The sequence below is a fragment of the Condylura cristata genome, unplaced genomic scaffold, assembly GCF_000260355.1.
Source record: "Condylura cristata isolate star-nosed mole 26May11 unplaced genomic scaffold, ConCri1.0 scaffold00005, whole genome shotgun sequence".
NCBI lineage: Eukaryota > Metazoa > Chordata > Mammalia > Eulipotyphla > Talpidae > Condylura > Condylura cristata.
The window spans coordinates 60,664,190-60,686,043 of record NW_004567106.1 but is presented as its reverse complement, the minus strand read 5'-3'; the positions used below and the strand labels follow the sequence as shown (position 1 = coordinate 60,686,043).

General features: G+C 42.4%; 1 long non-coding RNA gene across 2 annotated transcripts in view; it reads left to right on the top strand.

The window, feature by feature from the left end:
- The window catches only part of LOC105853246, a 63,457-nt gene that overhangs the window by 22,285 nt on the left and 19,318 nt on the right, over window positions 1–21,854 (top strand). For both annotated transcript variants that reach the window (XR_001145106.1, XR_001145107.1), the window contains exons 3-4: window positions 1,504–1,596; window positions 20,722–20,831. This is a non-coding gene — a long non-coding RNA (uncharacterized LOC105853246). The remainder of the gene's footprint in view (window positions 1–1,503; window positions 1,597–20,721; window positions 20,832–21,854) is intronic.

Sequence of the window (21,854 nt, the reverse complement as noted above, 5' to 3'; positions counted from 1 at the left end):
ATTAGAAGACATTCAAAAATCCCTTTGAAAAGAAGCATCATGTAAATTCTAAACAAAGTTTTTATTTTTATGTCTGTTGATATGGGAACTGTGAAAATAATAAAGGGACACTTTTTATTTATCCTGAATATAGTTTTGGAAATCAGGTATATATTTGTTTTTATGTGTGGAAAAAAAAATACAGTTTTGTCAGTAGATAGATGCCAACTAAGTTGAGCCTAAAAGCGAGTGTTGAATTTAGTAGAAAGAATCCAAGACATTTCAAGTGAGTGTGGCTCAGATGAAGGTAGAGGCAGGATTTTTACCATGTCCTGTGAGGTCAGTAAAACAAGTGGCCTCCAGGCGACACAGAATGTTTGTGTTCAAAGATAAAGTAAGGGCAGTTAGTGGAAGACCTTGGGTGCCCAGGAATTGGATGTGATCCACTCAACAGCAGAAAGCTCTTTGAATTAGTGCCCTATTTATTGCCTGTTACCCCAAACTTAGTTGCACAGAACACCAGTTAACATTTACTCTCTCAAATGGCTTGTTGTAGGTCAGGAACTTGGGAGCAGGAAGCAGCCATGGCATCTTCTCTTCCTTAGAAGCAAGGCACTAAATCCAGCCTACATAGAAGGGGGTGGCAGGTGGGGGGCACTAAGGAGAGCAGTGACAAAGGGTCTGGGAGCATAGTCAAAAACTACCCAGCTGTCTGTTCAGAAGAGGAGTGGTGGTAAAACTTGGAAAGGGAAAATCATCATGGTATTCAAAGGAAGACTAATCTGGTCGTGGCGTCAAAGATGAGTTGAAGAAAGGGAGAACTAGGAGGTGAAGTAATTGGACAGTAAAGTAATGGAGCTGGTAGGGGAGATGAGTGAGAGGTAGGACACACACGAAGGATGAAGGAGAATGAGTAGAGAGAGTAAGATAGGAATAATAAATGGTCTCAGGGTTTTCAGAGCTCCAGAGTGAACCTGCATGTAATAACCGGAGAGCGAAACCAGTTTTGAGGAGATAAGGTTTTTAGATAGTCAACAGGAAATCCTGAAGCCATTGAAACTAAAGGACCAAGGTTCTTGTTGAAACTTCTAGCCAACAAGGGGACATGCATAATTCTTACTCTAGAACTGATGGTTAGATTCTGGAAGGGATGCAGAGAGGGCAGAGCATGGAGAACCATATCTTTGGGAAAACTGTGGTCTGAATGGAAGTAGGAAGAGGAGCCAGATGTGTAGTGTCAGAGAGAAGAGCCGGCTGTGTGCTGGCAGGAATGAAGACTGGTGTGATCAGGGGCATCAGATGTTGCAGAGTCTGAGAACGCTGCTGAAGATGAACGCATTTGCCTGTAAGACTATTAGAGGTGACAGCAGTTTAAGGAGAGTAGAACAATTTTGGAAATTGGATTATATCACTTAATTCAATGATTAACTTTTGAAAAAATGCTTGAGGTGGGAGGAGGAGTGGCTGGCATGCCTCTCTCCTCCATCAGTCGTGTGACCTGACATTCTTCTTGCCTTATTCCAGCACCACCAAGCCTCCCTGGAGCGGTTCTCCTGCTGCTCTTGGATTGCGGGATGAAGCCATTGTCCACATGCGTTTTCAGGGGATTTCTTAACTGTAAGTGAAATCAATGTACCTTTTTTTTTGCATCTTTCTTTTAACTGTTCTTAAGTTCTTTCTCTCCCCTTTAATTCCCTTCGTTCTCCTTCCTCCTGGTTCCTGTGACCTTGAGATTGCAGTCCAGAGACAGACCACCTAGTTTCTCTCTCCCTAGTCTCCTAACTTCAACCCTGATTTATTATTAATATGGTTTATTAATCAAACTTGCAGGGATACAGCTTATACAGAATAAGTACGATTAAAATAGTAATTGATAAATGTAAATATTATGTTGAAAGGTGATTTTGCATTCTTTAATGCTTAGATCTGTTTATGTATGTAATCAGTTTTTATATTAATAAAATGATTGTCATTAACGTGGAGGAAGAATCAAAAATATTTTTAAAAATATGTAGAAAATTTCAAGATTTCTATAAGGATTTGCAGTAAATGGGGCAAAGAACTCCGCAGTAAAACATTGACAAAGCCAGAAATTAAATCTGAATTTTTGCCACTATATGGTGTACTGATAATTACTATTTCAGCTTTTTTTCTTTGATAGGGTTAGTGTTTTCTTTTTTTAACAGTTAGAGGATTTTTGTTTTTAAAGATTCATTTATTTATGCATACAGAGCTGGAGTACAGGTCAGAGGTGCAGGGGCAGTGAGAGGATTTACCAGGGACAAAGTGGGGAGCAGAACAGGCACATCAGCTGCTGAAGGGAGCAGTGGGCTGGCCAGGAGAGGTCTGCTGCGCCATGTGGTCACCTCCGGGGCGGGGGATCGAACTAATGCTGAAGTGGCTTTAGCCTCTCTGCTGTGCTTTAACCTGCTGCACCACCAGGGAGGGCCCAATAGGGTTATTTCTTAAAACAAACAAACAACAAAAAGAATACCCTTTGGGTCCACTAATGACTTGAAAACTAAACTACAAGAGTAGCAGTGGCCACGATTCAAAATTAAAGAGTAGACTTAATATGCCATGAATTAAAACTGTTGTTGATACACAGAAAAAGATGCTTGTTCTCAGTGACATCATCTTTGAATAAATAAGGCCGCACTAAATGCTGCAGTCTCGTTCTGCAGCACACATGGCCTGTGAGCACAGGCAGTGAGGAGGGGACAGTGAGGCAAGGTAGCAGGTGGGGGGACCTGGGCCACTGGCAGGGGCAGCTCAGAGGAAACGGGGCTGCCGGGGAGGCCGGGGAGCAGCACAGGCCCCCACCTGTAGTCTCTGGTAGGGTAGGTGTGAAGGAGGAAGAAAAACGGAGGGGAGAAGGTGTCTCCTAGGAGGGTACTGATCGTGGGGTTTCTACAGTTAAAGACCTGGACAGATTTGAAACAAAATTCCCTTGACTTACTGCTTGTACTTGGGCAGCTGTAAGAAGTGAATGTGGTAGTTGGCAGGTGATTTCCCTTTTCCCTCTTCCCACTCACCCTCTCTCCCCTGTTCTGAGACTCACTTTGGACACAGGCGGTCCTGGAAGCTTCTTCCACTGGCTCCTTCCATTCCTGTCCTCCACACTTTCCAGATTCATTGTCTTCTTCTCTGCCCCTCTGTCTCCAGAATGCCCTGGATTCGCTATCACTGGGCTCCCACAGCATGCTGTGTCTCCGTGTGTTTTCCCTACTAGTTGGAGAGAGCACATCTTACTTACCCTGCCTGTGTGTCCTCACATGTACCAGTGGTTGCTCAGGAAGCTGGGTTCTTTCCCATGCCTTACAGTAGACACACTTCGCCCGGGTCCATCAGTGTGATGGGGAAGTGATGGGGAAGTATCAGAGCTCTGAGGCTTGGGAGCTCTGACTGAGAGACAGACCAAGATCCTGGGGTGGGCTAAGGCAGTCCTGATCTTGAGGTTCTCTAGGGAGTAGACTTCAGTAAACCCTAGGAGCAAGAAACAGATGTGTTAGCTGTGGTGTGCTAAGTGTTGCTGAAGAAATCTATGTACAGATTGCTCTGGAAAAGTGGAGTTAATTCAGTCTGGAAGGTCTGGGGAGATTGGCGTTGGAGTTGGGCTTGGAGAGGATGTGGCCGCTCACCATATGGAAGAGGAGGAGGGGCGTGCACCAAGCTGTAGGAGCCTGAGCATCATTTTCTGAGACATTGAAACAGCTTGAGATTCTTGGGAGGTGGGGTGAGGGAGAGAAAAGGAGAGATTGGCTGGAGCCTTGGGTCTGATGCTGATTACTTTGCTCGTTGGTTGTGGGTACATTGGGTTTTTATAATGGGAGCAATGACATAGTTTCACATTTTAGAAAAGTGCCTGGCAGCAGTGTGGAAAAATGGGCCGGCAGGGCCAGAAGGAGAGGGTAGTCTAGTGAGAAGACATGTGCAGCTGTCCAAGTGAACAAGGTGAAGAGCCTGGGTTAATGTCCTAACAACCGGGGGAGGTCAGGTGTGTGGACTTCTGCCATAATCTACATAGAGTAACCGGGAGAGAGCTCGGATAATGCTCGTGTATTTTTCACACCGTTAGCCATTAGCTGGGAGAGCAGAATGGAATTGTTGGGTGTAGATTTGGACAATTGAGGATGGAGTATCCATCTGAGATAACTAGCAGACAGTTGGAAATGTGACTCCAGAGCTTAGGAACAAAAGATAAGGAGTTAGCTGTACATGTGTGTGGAGGGGTGAGGTTGCAAAAGCAGATCTCGGGTGCAAAATGCAGGGGAGGTGTGGAGCAAAGGATTCTGGGACGCTCCAACATGTAAAGGGTGTGCTTGCAAAAGAGCCTCTAAAAACACTAAAAAGGGAAACAGTTAATGTTACTGCTACCAACAGGTCAGGCTGGGGTGAGAAGTAAAAGGAAGCCGCTGGATTTCCCTAAATTAGAGGGTCTCAGGGAAGATTTGCAGTAGTGGTGTTAGAATGACTCAGTGAAATGACTAAGTGCTGTGGGCATTAATGAGCAGAAACAGTGAATTCAACAGCAGTTTAAAGCAGGAGGTACTTTATAGGTAAAGACAAAAGGGAGAGGTCTTTATTTTGCATCAAGTATGTAAATGTGTTGCTAGGGCCTGACTGCCCCACAAACCCTTTTCCGAAACTTACATGCTTGGATCCTAACCCCCAAGGTGATAGATGTAGAGGGTGGAGTTGTTGGGAGATGATTAGGGACTAGTGCCCTTATGGAGGAAATCCCAGACAGGTCCCTCCCCCTTCTGCCATGGGAGGGTAAAGACCGCAGTCTGAGAACCAAGAAGAGGGCCCTCCCTGGACACCAAATCTGTTGTGCCTTGGTCTTGGACTTCCCAGCCTCCCGAGCCATGAGAAATAAATGTTTGTTGTTTAAAGCTACCCCAGCGTATGGCAAAATGTTACTGCACTAAGGCATACTTACCTAGGTAGAAGCAGTAGGATGAAGAAAAGCAAGTTCCCAAAGAAGATGGGAAGAGGATGAGTCCAAGAGCGTAAAGAGAAAGTGAGTAAGCTTCCTCTTCCGAGGCTGAGCAGTGGAGGCAGTGGGCTGGCAGAGCTGGTAGCTCCAGAGAGGTGAGGAGGAGAGCTGAAGAAAGTGGGAAGGAATTGCTCTGAGCATTTGTCTGGCAAGGCCTTCTTAAGAGGACTCCTGTTGGTTGGAGGGCTTGAAAACGGTGACTGCTTGGAATGGCCGTTGCAGGGACTGGGGAGGAGAGCTGAGTTGGGGCCAAGTGGTGGTGCCTGGCTCAGCACAGGGCCTGGCTGAAGGGGAAAGCAGGCTGTTTACCACATGGAAGCGTTTCTGATTTTGCTCCCGTAGTGCAGGGAGTTGGGACAAAAGAACTACAATACGATTATTGCTTTTTCTAAGTCTCTGTTTCAAAAGGATTGATTATAAGATTCTTGTGACTAACAAGCTATTTCGTGGTGTTAGGTTTCTTGGGGGGAGGTATGGTAAAATAGCCTTTGTTCATGGTAACGTTGAGTAGTGTATTAAGCATCTTCACATTGCTGTGTGACCATCACTGTCCGTCTCCAGCACCTTCATTGTCTTTCCCAGCTGAAACACTGCACCCATTAAATGCCCCAGGGCCCTGGCAGCTGCCATTCTTCTTTGTTTCTGTGACCATCACTGCTTTGGGTTGGATGCCTCATGCAAGTGGAATCCTCCAAGATCGTCCCTTTTTGTGGCTGGCTTGTTTCACTTAGCTCATTTTTAAATCCTCGTGGTTCATTTACAGTTTCCTGCAAGATTCTTAAAAATAAGACTTTTCACACACTGTTTTTTGCAAGAACACAAATTTATACAACTATTACATATCCTTAAAACCTGCCACACTCGTTGACCCAAGGAAGGGAGGTGTGGGAAGGGGCCATTCCCCATGTAACCGATGCTGTACGTAGGCAAATGCTCATTGAGGCTTTCAGTCTTCACAGCAACTCTGTGGGGTGGTTACTGGTCTCAGCCCCACAAGAAACTCAAGAAACTGAACATCAGAGCAGGTAAGTAGTTTGTGCAAGATAAAAAAAAAAAAGGTTTTTGAAGAGAGTCAGACATTTGTCCAAAATGGAGACGTGTGTAATTGACCTCACACAGTTACTGTTTAACGTTGTCTGGGCATATTTGTCCACTTCAGAATTTATATGAGGTGGTTTACAGAACTAAATTAACAGGAGGTATATGTAGCTTTGTGAAAGAAAAGCTTTTCTGATCAAATTTATAGTTTCCGTCCTAATCACAGATAGACAAGGAGAATATTTTTTTTTTAAAGATTTATTTATTTATTCGTACAGAACTGGGGTACAGGCCAGAGATGCGGAGGGTGAGAGGATTCACCAGAGACAGAGCTGGAAGCAGAACAGGCAGATCTACAAAGTACACTGCTGAGGGGAGCAGCGGGCGGGTCAGGAGAGGTCTGCCATGCCATGTGGTCGCCTCCGGGGCAGGCGGGAATCGAACTCATGCGGAAGTGGCATAGTTTCTTAGTGCAGTGCTTTAACCCGCTGCGCCACCAGGGAGGGCCAAGGAGAATATTTTTAAAAATGAAAGATACATGACCATTTTTAAGGCTCTCACAAAACAAAACGCTATTCAAGTAATGTGACTATATAGTGTTAGAAGCCAAAGCCACAATTTGAAATGTGCCACGCTTGAGACAAGTTTTTAAACTACCAGCATTTCTCTGAGTTCTTGACTCTGCTGTCTTGTGCCAGTGGAAGACATTTTTCTTCAAAGATCTAAATAATAGTGAGAACGACCTATCAAGATTACTTAAGTGGATGATCCTGATAAAGTAAAGCAAAACAAAAAGCTAAACTATAGGATGGTTCTTCCCAGAACTTGGGATCTTTGTGGACGTGAGCCAGTGACTGTGTGTGTTGGAAGGCTGCATGTTTAGCTCTGGATCTTTGTCCAGTGTTTGACTTGAAAGCTTCTAGAACACCACTGAGTTTTTGAGTTTCATCTTCATTCTGTGACCAATTGTTAGAGAGACCCGAAGTCTGAAGTTTGTGTTGACATTAGAAAGTCATTCTCAGAAGCCCAGTTCTGGAATGAGTTTAGAGAAATAAGAGTATCAAAAGTCAGGTTCAGTCTTCAAGTGGATGCTTGGGAAAGGGTAAGTGGTTCTCTGGGGCCATTAGAGTAGATCAGGTTACCTAAAGTAATTTAAAGAAATGTGAGGGCGAGGGCTAAGTCATAGGGGCTGCACAACTTCTAAAGTCTTTCTTAGGCAAATACTGCCACATCAGCAAGGATATAGTTAATCTTTCTCCATTATATTTTTTACTTTTTCTGGAAGGTTGGCAGAATCAGACATTTTACAACCTGTAAGTGGTATATATTTAAGTGTTTTGATATCCAGGTGATTGATAAATGTAGAGTCTCTTGCTTTATCTCAAGACTCTTCTCTTGTTTTGACTATGTAGATTTAAAAGCAGCTGAAGATTCTCACCACAAACAGTGGGGACATAGGGGACATTTGCCTACCTAGAGTCGGGGTCTTGAGCTGTAATCAGATGTCCATGCCTTACTGTTTATTCAAATGGTAAAGAGAACAATGCCGAAGATACAGCAAAGGTATTTTTAAAAGTATGCAATTTGTGTGACTCTTGCTGAGTCAGGTGAGTGGGTGGGTGATGCTTGGCAGGATTGTAGGAAAAAACTGGCTTCTAGCAAGGAATAAGAACTCATGCTAAACAGAACAGGAGTGGGTTGAGAATATGCTCAAAAAGAAGGAAGTCTCAGGAAGAACACCAAGTGGCTAGGTGTGGGTCTGATGTCAGGAAAGAAAGCTTTGACCCAAAAGGACTAGATCTGGGGCCTAGAGGGAAAGAACTTCCTCTCTTTAGTGTGGGGGCTAGTGGGTGGAAGGTGGGGTGAAAAGGGGTGTGGTGGCCTGAGAGCAGAGGTCAGCCTGGGCCTGGGAATGGAGTGAGAGCAGCCTTACAGAAAGGTCAGGTCCAGTGGGAAAATACAACTATGGAAAGCCTTAGAGTCCTGTGAATGTTCTGGGCCTCCCGTGAAGTTGAGTACGGTGAGGTTATTGCGCTTGTGGCTGTAGATACGCTGAGTCAAGTACCAGTACAATAAACCTGCTTCTTGTTAAAACAACTTAGTCCAGGTGGACAGCATTTGATTCCCAAGGTGCTTGTTAGTGTGTGTGTGTGAACTGGAACAGAGGACCAGGTTGGGGATTCTTGTTGGTAGACAAGAGAGAGCAGGGTACACAGTGACCTCACAGGACAGAACTCACATGCACTTGATTCGGAGAGGGTGACAGAACCCAAGTAGGAAATACCTGGGAAAGGCTGGCAGAAGGGATCCTGTTTTAAGGTAGAATTTGATCCCTAAGTAAAAGTGTTTACCTCTAATTGTCATCTCTCAGAACATGCTTGCCCTGGCCCACTTAGTGGCAGGTTCTGGAAGGCCAGAGATGTGGAGTTGGCTCTTTTGGGGAGCAAGCCCAGCAGGTGGGGTCAAGAGAACACAGACTCCGAAGGTCCGATAACGTTGTGTGATTGTCCTGTGGTTTGAAGTCCTAGAGACCCGAGAGGCCTGAGATGTAGACGGCTCCAGTTTAATTATCCTTCCTTTTCTGCCTTCACCATCCATACTGTGAGGTTTGATGAAACTTAATAAAGCATCCTCTAGCTTCAATTGGAGCAGGATGATTCTTGAATATCAAGTGGCACCTCAACTTTCTCACTCAGAATATATTTAGTCAGCAGGTAACTATTTTGACATGCAGTAAACACAGGTGCGTTGCATACTTCACACGGACACCAAGATGGATCTAGATGCATGCAGGGTGACTGGTGCAGTAAGTTCTGTCTCACGGGAGGCCTAAAGAAATAAAGGTTAGAACATAGGAAATCCTCTGTAAATACTGGCAGATAAAGAGCATATTTACAAGATGTAAGGAATTCTGTGTGTAGCAGCAGTCACATAGCAGTGTGATATGAGTGACGTTACCTAAGGGAAACACCAGAAATAACCGGACAGAATGCAGAATCTTAGTTATTTTTATTTATTTTTAAAAAGGTTGATTTATTTATCCCTGGTGAGAGGATTCACCAGGGACAGAGTGGGGAGCAGAACAGGCAGATTGACGAAGTACACTGCTGAGGGGAGCAGCGGGCGGGTCAGGAGATGTCTGCCTGGTCATGTGGTCACCTCCGGGGTGGAGATCAAACTCCTGCTGAAGTGGCTTTAGTGTCTTAGTGCTGTGCTTTAACCCACTGCGCCACCTGGGAGGGCCCCTTTATTTATTTTTAATCCACAAAAGTAGACGAGCAATAGTATTTGTTTGATACTTGTATTTTTGAGTGAATGTAGTTGTTAAGGGAGTTAAATCAGACTGATACTGATACAATGACTTAACTCATCAATTCTTTTTATAGTAACATGTTGAGCCTTCTATGTGTGCCTGACATGGGTTCTGGTTTATTGGCACTGAAAATAAAGACCAAGGAGTAATCTATGGTGGTTGACGCTCAAGCTCGCCAGTTTGACTGACAAAGATAGGTGACTGTAAATGTGCCAGGGGTTTTGGGCAAAATGAATAAACCAATGAACAATTTGGTAAATAATAATGAAGTGGTAGAGTTAGGTTTAAGTCTTAGTTTACTCTTTCGCTCAGACACTGTGGTCTCATGTTGTTGATGTATCTTGAAACATCACTGATTTCCTGTTAACGTTCATTGTTATTTGAAAGAGTTATATAATATTTGACACCTGCTCCGAGTTCTTCATAAATTGATGACTATTGCATACATTGAGGCTGTTGGGTGAGGGAAGCTTTAATCTTTTTCTTGCATTATTTAGCTTAGCAAACACATGTTGGCCAGTCATTAAGTATTTCTTGAATGCTGCTCCTGGTCTCCCATGGTTAAAATCTGGTTTGAAACAAAAACAAATCAGGAAGAACTCTTGGCTTGGCTTGTCACAGATTGTTCGAGGCAAATATAATGCTGGAGATGCCGCAGATGGTGGGCACCCTGAGCTCCATGGGTGCTGTTGTCGTCAGTCATGGACTTTGTATGGTTGTGAATAGTGTCCAGGATGCTATCTGGGGGCGGGGTGTGTGTGTGTCATTATTTATGTATATGTAGAAGAAACCCTGGAGGACTGGGTGAGGTTGTACTGTTCTAATGAGAAGTTGCTATGAGGCTGTCATTCCAGGCAGTTAGCACTAGGAGGCCCCAGAGACTGCGACTCTGATGGGTGCAGGTTTAATCTGTACTGTTGGAGCTGAAAAAGAAACTCAGGCTAAATGCTGTTCAAACCACGTACTGTAAAAACGCCTTAAATTTCAGGGTCAGATAAATTAGGTGAGTCCTCTGCTTTTGCAGTAATCAGCAGACCTGTCATGTGCTGCACTACTGCACATGCTTGTGACTGTTTGTAGATAAGGTGAGCAAGACATGTATACTTAGGTACAACCGCCGCTTTTAAAAGTCATACTTCTGGTTTCCAGTTCTTATACCTCTGGATCCAGGCCCTGCTAATCTTAAACTTGCATGATCTCCGTAACTTCCCAATAGATCACTCTTTGTTTCATTTTCCTCCAGTCCACTCTCTTTACTGGAAACGAGAGATATCGTTGGAAATAGTTTTGGTCACATGTGTCTCCTGATTAGAAGCCTTTGGTAGTTCCCGGCTCTAGCAGTGACCTTAAAGTAGCACTTACACATGCTGATTGTCAAAGACGAACTCCTGAAACTTACATAAACCCATGATGCAATGTTATTTCAGCCAAAAAAAATCCGAATAGTCTTCAGCTCCAGCCCCATTCATTCACTGGTCCACTCATTCAGTGCCTTTACTATAACAAAGAGCTGTTGAGAGGTTCTGCCCTCAATATGGGCTTTAAATGTGCTCATGCATTTTCTCACTGTTCTTAAGATACCTAACAGCTAAGTAAAACTACTTTTTCTTCCCTAAATTTTTACCTTTAACTTTTAGACAGGACCAGCCTGTCGTCTTCTCAGTCTCTGCTTTCAGAACTGCCTTGGATATCCAGAACCAGGTTTCCCTCCGCTACCCAGAGCTTTCTCCCACTCTTTGTGTTCTTAGTTCAAACTGTACTTGTTTTTCTTTATTTTTAGTTTTCTCCATAAAAAATTAAATATCCTGTGCTGTTGCTTAAGAACACATTGATCTCTTATTTCTTTACATTTCCCATTCGTGCCAATTACGGCACATTCTCCTGGTTGCTTTTCTTGCGACTTTTCACTGCTCTTGGGAGAGGACCCCAGTTTTCTTCAAGAATCTGCTTGTTTCTGCTGGTCCCTGTGCTTTCGGTGGGGGGGGCCCTCCAGCCTCCAACCAACATGAAGGTTCCATTTAAACCAATTGGTTAGTTTGAAAATCAGCCTGCGGCCCAGTTATGGCCTGTGAGATGTAAGGAGTATGCTGGGAGGCTTCAGGAAAGGTTTTCCTCCCTGATAATAGAAAGAATTCTGTGGGAAGTCCTGCTCACTGGGCTTGCGAAGCATGGGGGCACCTGTCTCAGGCACCCGGCGCCACACTGAGGGTGAAGTGTGGAAACAGGTGCAGCTTGTACATCCCTGGCGTGGCTGAGTCACCAGCCTGGGGCTTCTGGTTATGTGAAGATGACGAGATTCAGGATTTTCCCTTCTAGACTGTGGCAGCTGCCTCACTCCCTGTCCTTGCAGCTCAGTTTAGATTTCTCTGCTCTCTTAGCGCTGCCTTTATGTCAGCAGCCATGGACTGTCGTAGGTCCGAATAGATTAGTTATCTGTCACGACCGCCACTGACTGGAAAGTCTGTCTGTGAGAACAGGAATTTTTTTGTCTTATTCACAGTTGCGTCTTCAGGAACCAGCTCAGTGATAGCTTTCATATCTGCGTCTATTTACATTATCCTGAAGTACTAGAGGCAGGTTTCTGAGGCAGGGGCAGATACTACTTAGAACAATAACCTAAGAGAACCTTCTTTTTTAGAGAGGGATTGGGGCAGTAAACAGCAAAAAAGACATCAAATGAAATGACAAATGAATAGAAAACTGAAAGAAAAAGGTTGACAAGTTTGTTCATGGATTTTAATTCAGATTTGGTTCTGGTTTTTTATTCTTGCCCTGCAAGATGGCAGACATCATCAGTGATGTTCATGATTCTTACATTTTCACTTAAGTTGATAGAACATTTCCCCCCCCCCCAAAGATTATTTATGCATACAGAACTGGGGTACAGGCCAGAGGTCCAGGGGCAGTGAGAAGATTCACCAGAGACAGAGTGGGGAGCAGAACAGGTATATCGACAAAGTGTACAATGCTGAGGGGAGGAGATGTCTGCTGTGCCCTGTGGGTCACCTCCGGGGCTGGGCATTGAACTCACTCTGAAGCGGCTGCGGCTGGCTTATAGTGCTGCACTTTAAATTCGTTGGGCCACCAGAGAGGGCCAGGTTGATAGAAACTTCTGATGAACACACTTGGTTTAGCTCTGATTTGGGACTGATCCTTCCCCCCAAGTGGGTTCCGTGGAACCTTCTGTTACCAAAAAAGATGAAACACATCCATTTGTAAGGAAGGAAGGTAATGTTTTTAGTAGTATTGTCTACAAATTGTACATAGTGAAGCATTTGAAACACAGAAACCTAATCAGTTTAACAACATCGCTATCGTTTCTTTTAAGTAAAATTAACGCAGGTCAAATAAAGCCTGCTGTGCTGCATGCTAGGTGTCTGTTCACTTCCTTCCTCAGGAGAACCCAGCCCCCTTGGGTTTAACATTCAACATTTCTGCACATATTTTATACGTGCCCTTCCATTATGCATGTAACATCATTTTACATGATTTCACACTTTATTTTAGAGGGGTGTGTGTGTGCGTAAACTATCTGTGCTCATCTGCAACTTTTTTCACTGCACGTTTTTTCTCTGTTGTACTGAAAAGTAACCTCTTTCTTCTTGGCAGAACTGACGCACTCTGTCGTCAGTGAGAAACTCTCTAGAGCTCTGTCCTCGTGCATGCAAGGCTCTGTATTCCTCCCCCAGCCCTGGCTCCATCTTTCACTTTTGCTCCTGCCCATTTGTCTTCTACAGCTGCTGTAGAGAAGTAGAATCAGGCAGTGTTTGTCCTTCTGGGACTCTCCTTATTCCACTTAGCAAATCCTGTTCGAGGCTCACCCGCATGGCACGTGGCAGGATTTCCTGCTCTTTATGTCTGAATAATGCTCCGTTGTCCATACGTGACAGTTTTCTCTCTCCAGTCATCCCTAGGTGGACATAGAGATTGTCTCCACCTCTTTTGACTGTTGGGAATAATGAGGCACTAAGCTCAGGAGTGCAGCTATCGCTAGGAGATCTGATTTCTGTTCTTCTCAATAAACCCAGAGATACAGTTGCTGGATCTCTCAGCACATTTAATTTCTTTAGGCACTCCTATGTTGTTTTACCCAGCAGCCATACTACTTAGATCACCACGCTCAGCCAACGAGGATCCTGGTTTCTCCAAATAACTTGCCAGCACCTGTTTTCTGTGTTTTTGATGTCTCTCCCAACAGAGGTGACCTAATACCTCACTGTGTTTCCCCCGAACAGAGGTGACCTAATACCTCACTGTGGTTTTGCATCCCCCCTCATGATCAGTGCTGTTGAGCATCTTTTCATGTACCTGTTTGCCATTTGAATGCCTTTTTTGGGGTAAAATCTATTCAATTTCTTTTCCTGCTTTTAATAGGGAGTCATTTGATTTCTTTTTTTTTTTGGTATTGATTTGCCAGAAGTTCCTTTTATAGTTATGATATTAACTCTGTATTGTTTGCCGATATTCTCATCCTGCGTGTTGCCTTTTTTACCTTTAATTCTTTTGCTGTGCAGAAGTTTAACATTACTAAAAAAAATACTTACCATCTTGTATATTTGTAGTTGTTCTTGATTTTTTCAAATATAGGTAATATTTCATTATAAACGGGTATGGCCATTTATTCAGTCTCAACATTTACTCAATCTCAAATTGATGCACATTTGAAGTTTTACAAGTTTTTGCTATTATAAGCTATGCTAATCAAACATTCTTAAACATCTACCACCTTAAATGGCCAGTTTCTTTAGGGAACATATTCAGGAGTAGAATTACTTGGTTGTAGATACAAGCATTTTCATCTTTATTATAGATCATTAAGTTGCAGAGTAGTTCAATCAGTTAATTTTTTTTTTTCATTACTGTTTTGCATTCTGTCAGTCTGGTATGAAATTACATCTTGTTAGTGTTAAAAAGCCCATTGTGCTGAGTTTGGGCATCTGTTTAGTTTTCACTCAGGTTTACTTCTTTGTCTGTTAGCTATCTACAATATTTTCCTCTCAAAAAATTCAATTGTGTTTACCATTTGTAAAGTATTCTAAATACATTCTGTCAATCAACACATTATTATTAATATCTTTATTGTTATCAATATCCTCTCCTAATCCTTGGCTTGATTTTCATTTGTTTAAAGAATCTTTTCTTTAGAATTAAAGAAAATATAACATGGTAAAATTTATCAGTTTTTCACTTTGTAATTCCTACTTTTTATGTCTTGTTTTAAAATCCTCAGTATAGCAATAGTTTTTTCCCTGAAAGCTTTCTTCGAACATTTTAACCCTTAATTTCACTGCAAATATTTCTTGATGTTATGAGACATGGGTTTAATTTTATTCCTTTACATGTGACCTATGTCTGAGCACCATTATTTAATAGTCCATCCTTTACTCCTGGTGAGTAGTACTGTTACTTATTATTTATCAAATTTTCAAACACACAGGTCTTTTTCTGGGTGTTTTGTTGTTTTCACTTGTCTGTACTATTTAATTTCCCATGGTTTAATTGAAGTCTTAAGATTTTGGAGGACAAGGTGCCTAAATGTTTTCTTCTTCAATTTTGTCAAGGCTATTTTTGGCTCTTTTTACTTAGGAATTTTAGGATCAGCTTACCACAGTCCTTGAAAGTTCCAGTAAAGAGTTTTAGTAGAGTCATATTAAAACCGATTTCAGCTTTGGGATACTTATTAGGTCTTCCACCCACAAATATTTTCCACATAGTTGTGTAAGCTCTCAAGTATTTTTTTTTTCGGTTAGATCTATTATTAGAAAGCTTATGGCATTTAGTTGTCATTTTAAATGATAACTTTTCTTACTAAAATTGCAAAGTGGTGTTTTGGGGTATAGGAAACCATTAATTTTGTACATTGATCTTATATCCAGCAACACTGATCAAAATTCTAAAATAAATTTTAATTTATTTCATAGTTCTCTACACAAACAATTGCCATTTGGAGACAAGAAAAGTTTTGTCACTTATTTAAAATGGTTGTTCTCAATTTATAGTATATTTATATTTATTACATTGACTAGGATCTCTCTGTTATTGAATAGAAATGATGGTTCCAATCATCTTGGTCTCCTTTTAATGGAGATAATTATTAAGTTTGATTTTTTTAAATGGGTCTTTGATGAAGTTTAGGAATTTTTTTTTTTTACTATTAATATGCTAGGATTATTATCCTTCTAATCATGGAAGGTGGGCAGAAAATTAACAAAACCATTCCTCATTCTCTGAGGACAGGTCTGACCTTGGATGAACTTTCTGCTCTGTTCCTCTGACTCCTGATAATAGTGGAAAGTCAACCATGTTACTAGGCAACACTGCTTACGGTAAAAGTGACCTTTATTTGGTATTGTGTTTGGATTGGGAGGAACTATACACGAACTGTAAATTCTTGGTTAGAGGCAGTAGTTTCGAGTGTCCTAGGAGCAGTTTCAGAGACGGACATGAACTTCCTTTAGTCCCTAGCAGCTTGGTGGGAGCATTGCCTGAGATACTGGCTTCTGTTGGGGGACACTGGGCTTCTGAATCAGCCTGTTGTGTACCTGCTCTGTGTTTCTCGTCTCTTTAAACCTGGCCTACCATTCGAATGCCAAAGAGAATAGCTCGTGAATGGTCTTGCGGTCTCATGGGAGAGCTCTCCACAAAGTGAACACCTGGAGCTGCTTTGGCTGGCATGCTGTCTTTCTTCAGCTGCTTCCCGGGAAGATGTCTGCTGTGTGTAGCCTTTGGGAGTTGGGTGGCTCAATGTGTAATTAGAGTCCCACATGGACGTTGCCCAGTGCGTCTTCACAAAAAACAAAAGTAAAGTGTTTACTAGGGCTGATCTAAGTTAAAACTCTTCTTTATAAGCTGTAATTTCTAAATCTTAACCTATTGGAAAACCCATTTATGCTGAATTAATATTATACATTTGAATATATTAAAATATCCCCTGTACCACTAACTTTATGTGTTAGCTTCCTTACTTGTTTGCCAACATCAAAGTGATATTTGCTACTAAAAAGAGTTCGATACCTGATGTTTCAGAACAGTGCAGTCAGAGGTAGGTATTTACTCTCTTAAGGTGACTGTTAAAATTGAATATAATTAGAAATTCAGGGTCTCGGTTTACCCTAGCCAAGTTCAAGTGCTTGTAGCCACATGTGGTTGGTGGTGACCAAATGGCACATTGTAGACAGAGAACATTTTTATCATACGGAAAGCTTTGTCAGACTTCCAAAGTTTTACTTTTCGTTCAGATTATCAGAGAGCTTTGGATTATTTTTGTATATGTTATATTCACTGTAAGGAACTCCTAAGTGAAAGTTACGATCTGTCAGGGACAATGTCAAAAACTCCATTGTATTAATTTAAATATAATAGCTCACTCGTGAATTGTTTCTCAGAACTTTGATTACCAGGACAAATTCCATTTCTCCTGAGACTTACCATCCCATTGTGGCCAGTGTGAATTTTGTAATTGATCCTTTTCCTCTTTTTGCTTTATTGATGGGTGAGGACAAGGCCAAATTTATGGCTTAATTTAAGTCACTTTTTGGTTCATTCAATTGCATGCTTTCCCCTACCTTGACTTAATTTGTGTTTTTATAAAATATAACTACTTTAATACCTGCATTTTTATAGGTTATCTCAATGGCTTTGTGAAAGGAGGTAGAATACAAATAGAGTAATAAATACATACTTTGAGGATTTCTAAGGATACTTTTGCCACTTACTACTGTAGGAGAAGCTTATTTGCTAAACACCCGTATTGAGAAGGAATGAAGGAGCTAAAAACAGTTCTCGGCCCCACATGTACTCTGGACTGCTTTCCAAATGAAGTGATGTAGAATGTATCCCTGTCACAAGACCAGATTAGTGCCCTTTTCTAAATCATTTCACATTTTCAAAATAACATTTGAAGAACTTGCTTACTGAAGTAGTCTGTAAAAATTTCAGACTTTTTATTATTGCTAAGAAAATTCCATCAGGACTTTATTTGATATTCCAGCTGGTGAACCAGGTTTAAACAAAGAGGGGAGGAGAGTGTGGTTTCGTTTCTTTCTGAATGTTTTGTATCTTTTGGATCACATTGGACTTCATTCCAGGCATTTATACCCTTTCAGTATTCAAACACCACTGTGCTTTTCTCTTTTTTGCCCACTTCATACCAGAATTTGTAAGCAGGTGAATGTTATATATGCTTTTTATGGTTGACAGCTCTTCTTGCTTCTCAAAACACTGCAAATGGCTTGAACTTTTAGGGCTAGGGCTAAAAGCTAAAATAACTTTATAAAAAAAGAAAATCAACCCCACTAAAAGAAACCTAAGCTTTAAATATTCCCATCTATCAGTATGGAGCAGATTTCAGTAATGTTTTTAATTTCTCGTTATCTAATTACTAAAGTGAGAAAAAGAAACACAATTCTGTACTTTTCATGTACTGACAACCGGAAGCATATAAACATCTGCAGAAACCAAACATTTCCTGGAACTAAACTCAAGCAGAAATTTATCACGTGAATCTTTGTTTAAAGAACCCAGTGAAAAATATTTTCAAGCACAGTTATGTAAAAGATCCAGGGTGAAGCTCACGGCACCAGGCGCTCCTGAAGGCGGAGGCAGAAGCAGAGGACTCTGCTGAATTTGCCTGCTGGGGAGGAGCGCATGCTGGCCCTGGGGACGGGCTGCAGGACCCAGTGCTGCCGCACTTACCGCGGCAGAGAGTTTAAGAATTGGTTGTTGGGAGACATGGGAAGACGCGGCTGGGAGACTTGTCCAGATGGAGGTGACGGAGGGCAGCCATGGTGGGGAAACAGGGAGAAATGGTGCGAACGAAGCCACACTCTAAAAACAGAAGCAGCAGGATTCGTTGATGAACTGGATGTGAATTCTGAGGGGAGAGACAGTCAGGGATGACTCGCAGGATGGACTTGCTGTTCATTAGCTGCTGGAGGAGCATCAGCGTGGTGAGGTAGCAAACTCCAGGACGCAGGAGCTCCCGGATGTGGGCGTGGGGTGATGAGTCTTGTGAAATGCCTGTTTACACAACCCAGGGAGATGGCAAGGAGGCACTGGGAATACGACCCTGGAGGTCAGGAGAGAGGTTCATGCTTGGTGGTAGTCAGAGTGATGAGGCCACAGAGATGACCGAGGGGAGAACATGTACGTGGAAAGGAAGTTTCAGAATCGGGAATCCTGGGCCTCTCAGTCGGAAGGTCGGGGAGCAAGAGTTTAGGGAGGAGCAGCCAGGGGATGGGAGGGGAGACAGGAGTGTGAGGGCCTGGAAGTCAAACGGATAAAGCATGTAAGGAAAGGGGTGTGATCACCTCCTGCTTCTTGGCAGGTCCAGCAACGTGGAAATTGACTATGAGAGTCAATAAAAATCGTGTCTGATGCTTTTTGTCCCAGGGGCCTTAAATGGATTCCATTACGCCTCTCTGGGGGTAACATGGTACTGCGTTGAGGGTGGTCTTGATGAACTGTTTAAATGGTGTTATAATTTGTTGCATGTGCACACCTCAGTGCTTGGCCATTGGATATAGGTCAGGGTGGAAGTCTTCGGTGGCTTTAGTGAGCAATTTCAGGGGACAGCGGAGACAAATGCGTGATTGGAACAAGTTCAGGTGAGAACTGGAGACAGCAGATACAGCCAGCTCCTGAAGTAGTAGTCTTATAAAGTTGGATTACAGGAAAGGGAGGTTTATTCATGGGCGTGTGGCGTCAAGGAAAATATCTTTTTTTCCCTCTCTTTTTCCCTCTAGACCTTTCCACCCACTCCCCCAGGTACAGACTGTTTATATGCTGATTAGACATGTCTGTATGAAGGGAGAATACTGATGATGTGATGGGATTTATCAGTAGAGTTGTATGAAGTGTTTTGGTCTTAGACAACAGTTGACTGAAATAACTAGATAGTTCTTCATCCTCTGAGTCGCCTCTTCTCAGCCTTTCTTTCAACAGATATTTTACTGAAGGGCCATATGGTGCCAAAGTATTGAATCAGGTGGTGGTCATGGGTGAATTAAATGAGAATGAGTTCTACCTCTCATGAAATTCTACTGTCTGGTGAAGCTAGGCTTTCTTAAAGCAAATCAGTAAACACAGATTGGATGATTGCTTCATAGGAAAAGGACAGCGTACTTTGAGAGAGAATTCCTATATCTAGAAGACCTCTCAGAATGCTGGGCAGCAGTGACTGGGCAGAGCATTCCTTGTGGCGGGAACAGAGCATGCAGGGGTGCTGGAGCAGTGAGCACGTGGTGCCTGGGGCACGTACATGGCCAATGTGGGCAGAGAGCTAGCAAGGGGCTCAGCTGTGCTGGACTTGGGAGCCCATACTCAGGTTGGGGTTAACACCTGAGGGGCAGTGGGAAGCCACTGTAGAGCTTAAGGTGTGAAGTGGCATGATGATATTAGCACGGGGCGGGGGGGGGGCGGGAATGACGGTTTACACTGCATCTAGTTTGAGCAGATTGGAGGAGCAGGAGTGGGGGGGGACGTCAGCTTCTGCAAAAAGACAGCATCTCAGAGCTATGTAGATAGACAAAAATATTTACAGTTTTGGTGTAAGAAAATAGAATTGAGACTCTTCTCTGTTTTGCAGAATTTGCTTTGAGCTTGACAACTTTCTCCGTACCTGTGAAGAGAGCATTGTCTTGTTAAAACTAAAGTAAAACACAGAAGAGCCAATGAAGAGGTTAGCGGTTTCAGGTTAACATAAAATGAAACTTTGAAAAAAGTTGTGGCAACTTGGTGAAAAATTAAAAATAGTAAGACCATTTTTAGTAAGCACCTTTTTCTTTTCAGAAAAAAAAAAATGACCAGCAACGCAATATTCGAGTCTAAAGTTATGTTAAAAAGAAAACAGATTAAAGTACATGAACATAGTCCAAGAAGAATTAGTCTGCTAGTCAGACTTGAAGTGTTCATATAATATAAAGAAACCTTTGAATTTGACCTTTAATGTGGTAGATGTATGTTCCTTTATGTTTTTAGAATAAAACCAGTGTAATGAAAAGATTTTATTGGTTAATGAGTATTACAGCAATTTCGTTTTCAATTTCAAAAGTGTCTTAGTTTGTGTGCCGAATTGTACAGGTTAGGGCCTTTCCGGTCACGGGTGAGCAGGCCAGCCGGTTCCCCGGGGCTGTACTGGCCAGCTCCATCCGCTGACCTAGGCTTCTCCCCAGAGAGGCTTCTTCACACAGAAGGTCACTTGTAATATCAGCTCTTGCTGTCTCAGGTCACCCACCGCTCCAGGCCAGGAATTAACTTGTTTGGAGACCTTACTTAAGAAAAACAGAAAGCAGAGAGTAGAGAAATTACTCCCTCTCTACATGGTCTACTTGAGAGAGAGAGAGAGAGTTCTCCTGTTCTCATTCTCACTCCAACATTGTATTAATGTTTTCAGGGGTAGGAGCGTCTGAACATTTTACCATCTGGACTTTCTCCACCTCACTGCTCTAAGCTTGAACCTGCCAGTTTATGGGAGATGGCTGAGAACAGCACTCGGTCTGCTGAGTAAGTAGCTCTGCTATAGTCCATGTTACTGTTTCAAAAGGACAACTTTACGACTGGAAAGTTTTAAAATATTCTGCACTTTAATTGGATTCTTTAAATTGGTTCTTGAAAAATGATGGCCATTATTATAATTCCAATAAGTGAATATTTATAAATCATGGGATTCTGGGAGAAATTAATCTCCTGATGATAAAAAAAGTAATAAAAATAGCTTCCACGAATAATATTTTGTCTTTTAAGAAGCATAGTGAAGATTTAAATGCATATATTATACATTTCAAAGCATCCTCCTTGGAGTTTATTTCACTTATTATATTACAAAATGCAAAAATATTGGTCAGGCAACTTATGAATTTTTAAAATGCAGCTATTTCTATACAGAAATTACCTCTCACCACATGCATTTTGGTTAACTTAAACACTGGTTTGGTTAGTGGGAATAGTTTTAATAGTGCTGTTTGAAAATGGTTTTTTCCTTGCTGGTATAGATGAGACTACAGAATTCCTCAGGGCTCAGCTTTGTTAATTGAACAGAATAAGGAGGGCGAGCGTTCATTCTCTCTAATCAAAACATCTGAATGAAATTTCACACATTGAGCCAGTTATCTTGATAGAAATTATTTCTCGAATGAAAGCTGCTAAATCTCTCCATAGGGCCATTGAAAGAAACTCTTGACACAACAAAAGAAGGAAAGCATGAGGCTGTCCCAGGCCTGTCTTACGAAACGCTTAGTCAAAAACAATAAAAACTCAAGAAACAGCCCCCTCTAATGGCCTTATTTCCTGTCAGGCTGTGTTTGTGTTGCCTGATAAGGTGTGGCCACTGGTTGCCTGTCACCGCTGACATTGGAGATGCAGCTGGGCCCAGCTGATGTGTCTGTGGCCGCCCTCTACACAGCCTTAACATGAAACACACGCCCCTCCACATAGCCTTAGCATGAAACATATGTCCCTCCACACAGCCTTAGCATGAAACACACGCCCCTCCACACAGCCTTAGCATGAAACACACGCCCCTCCACA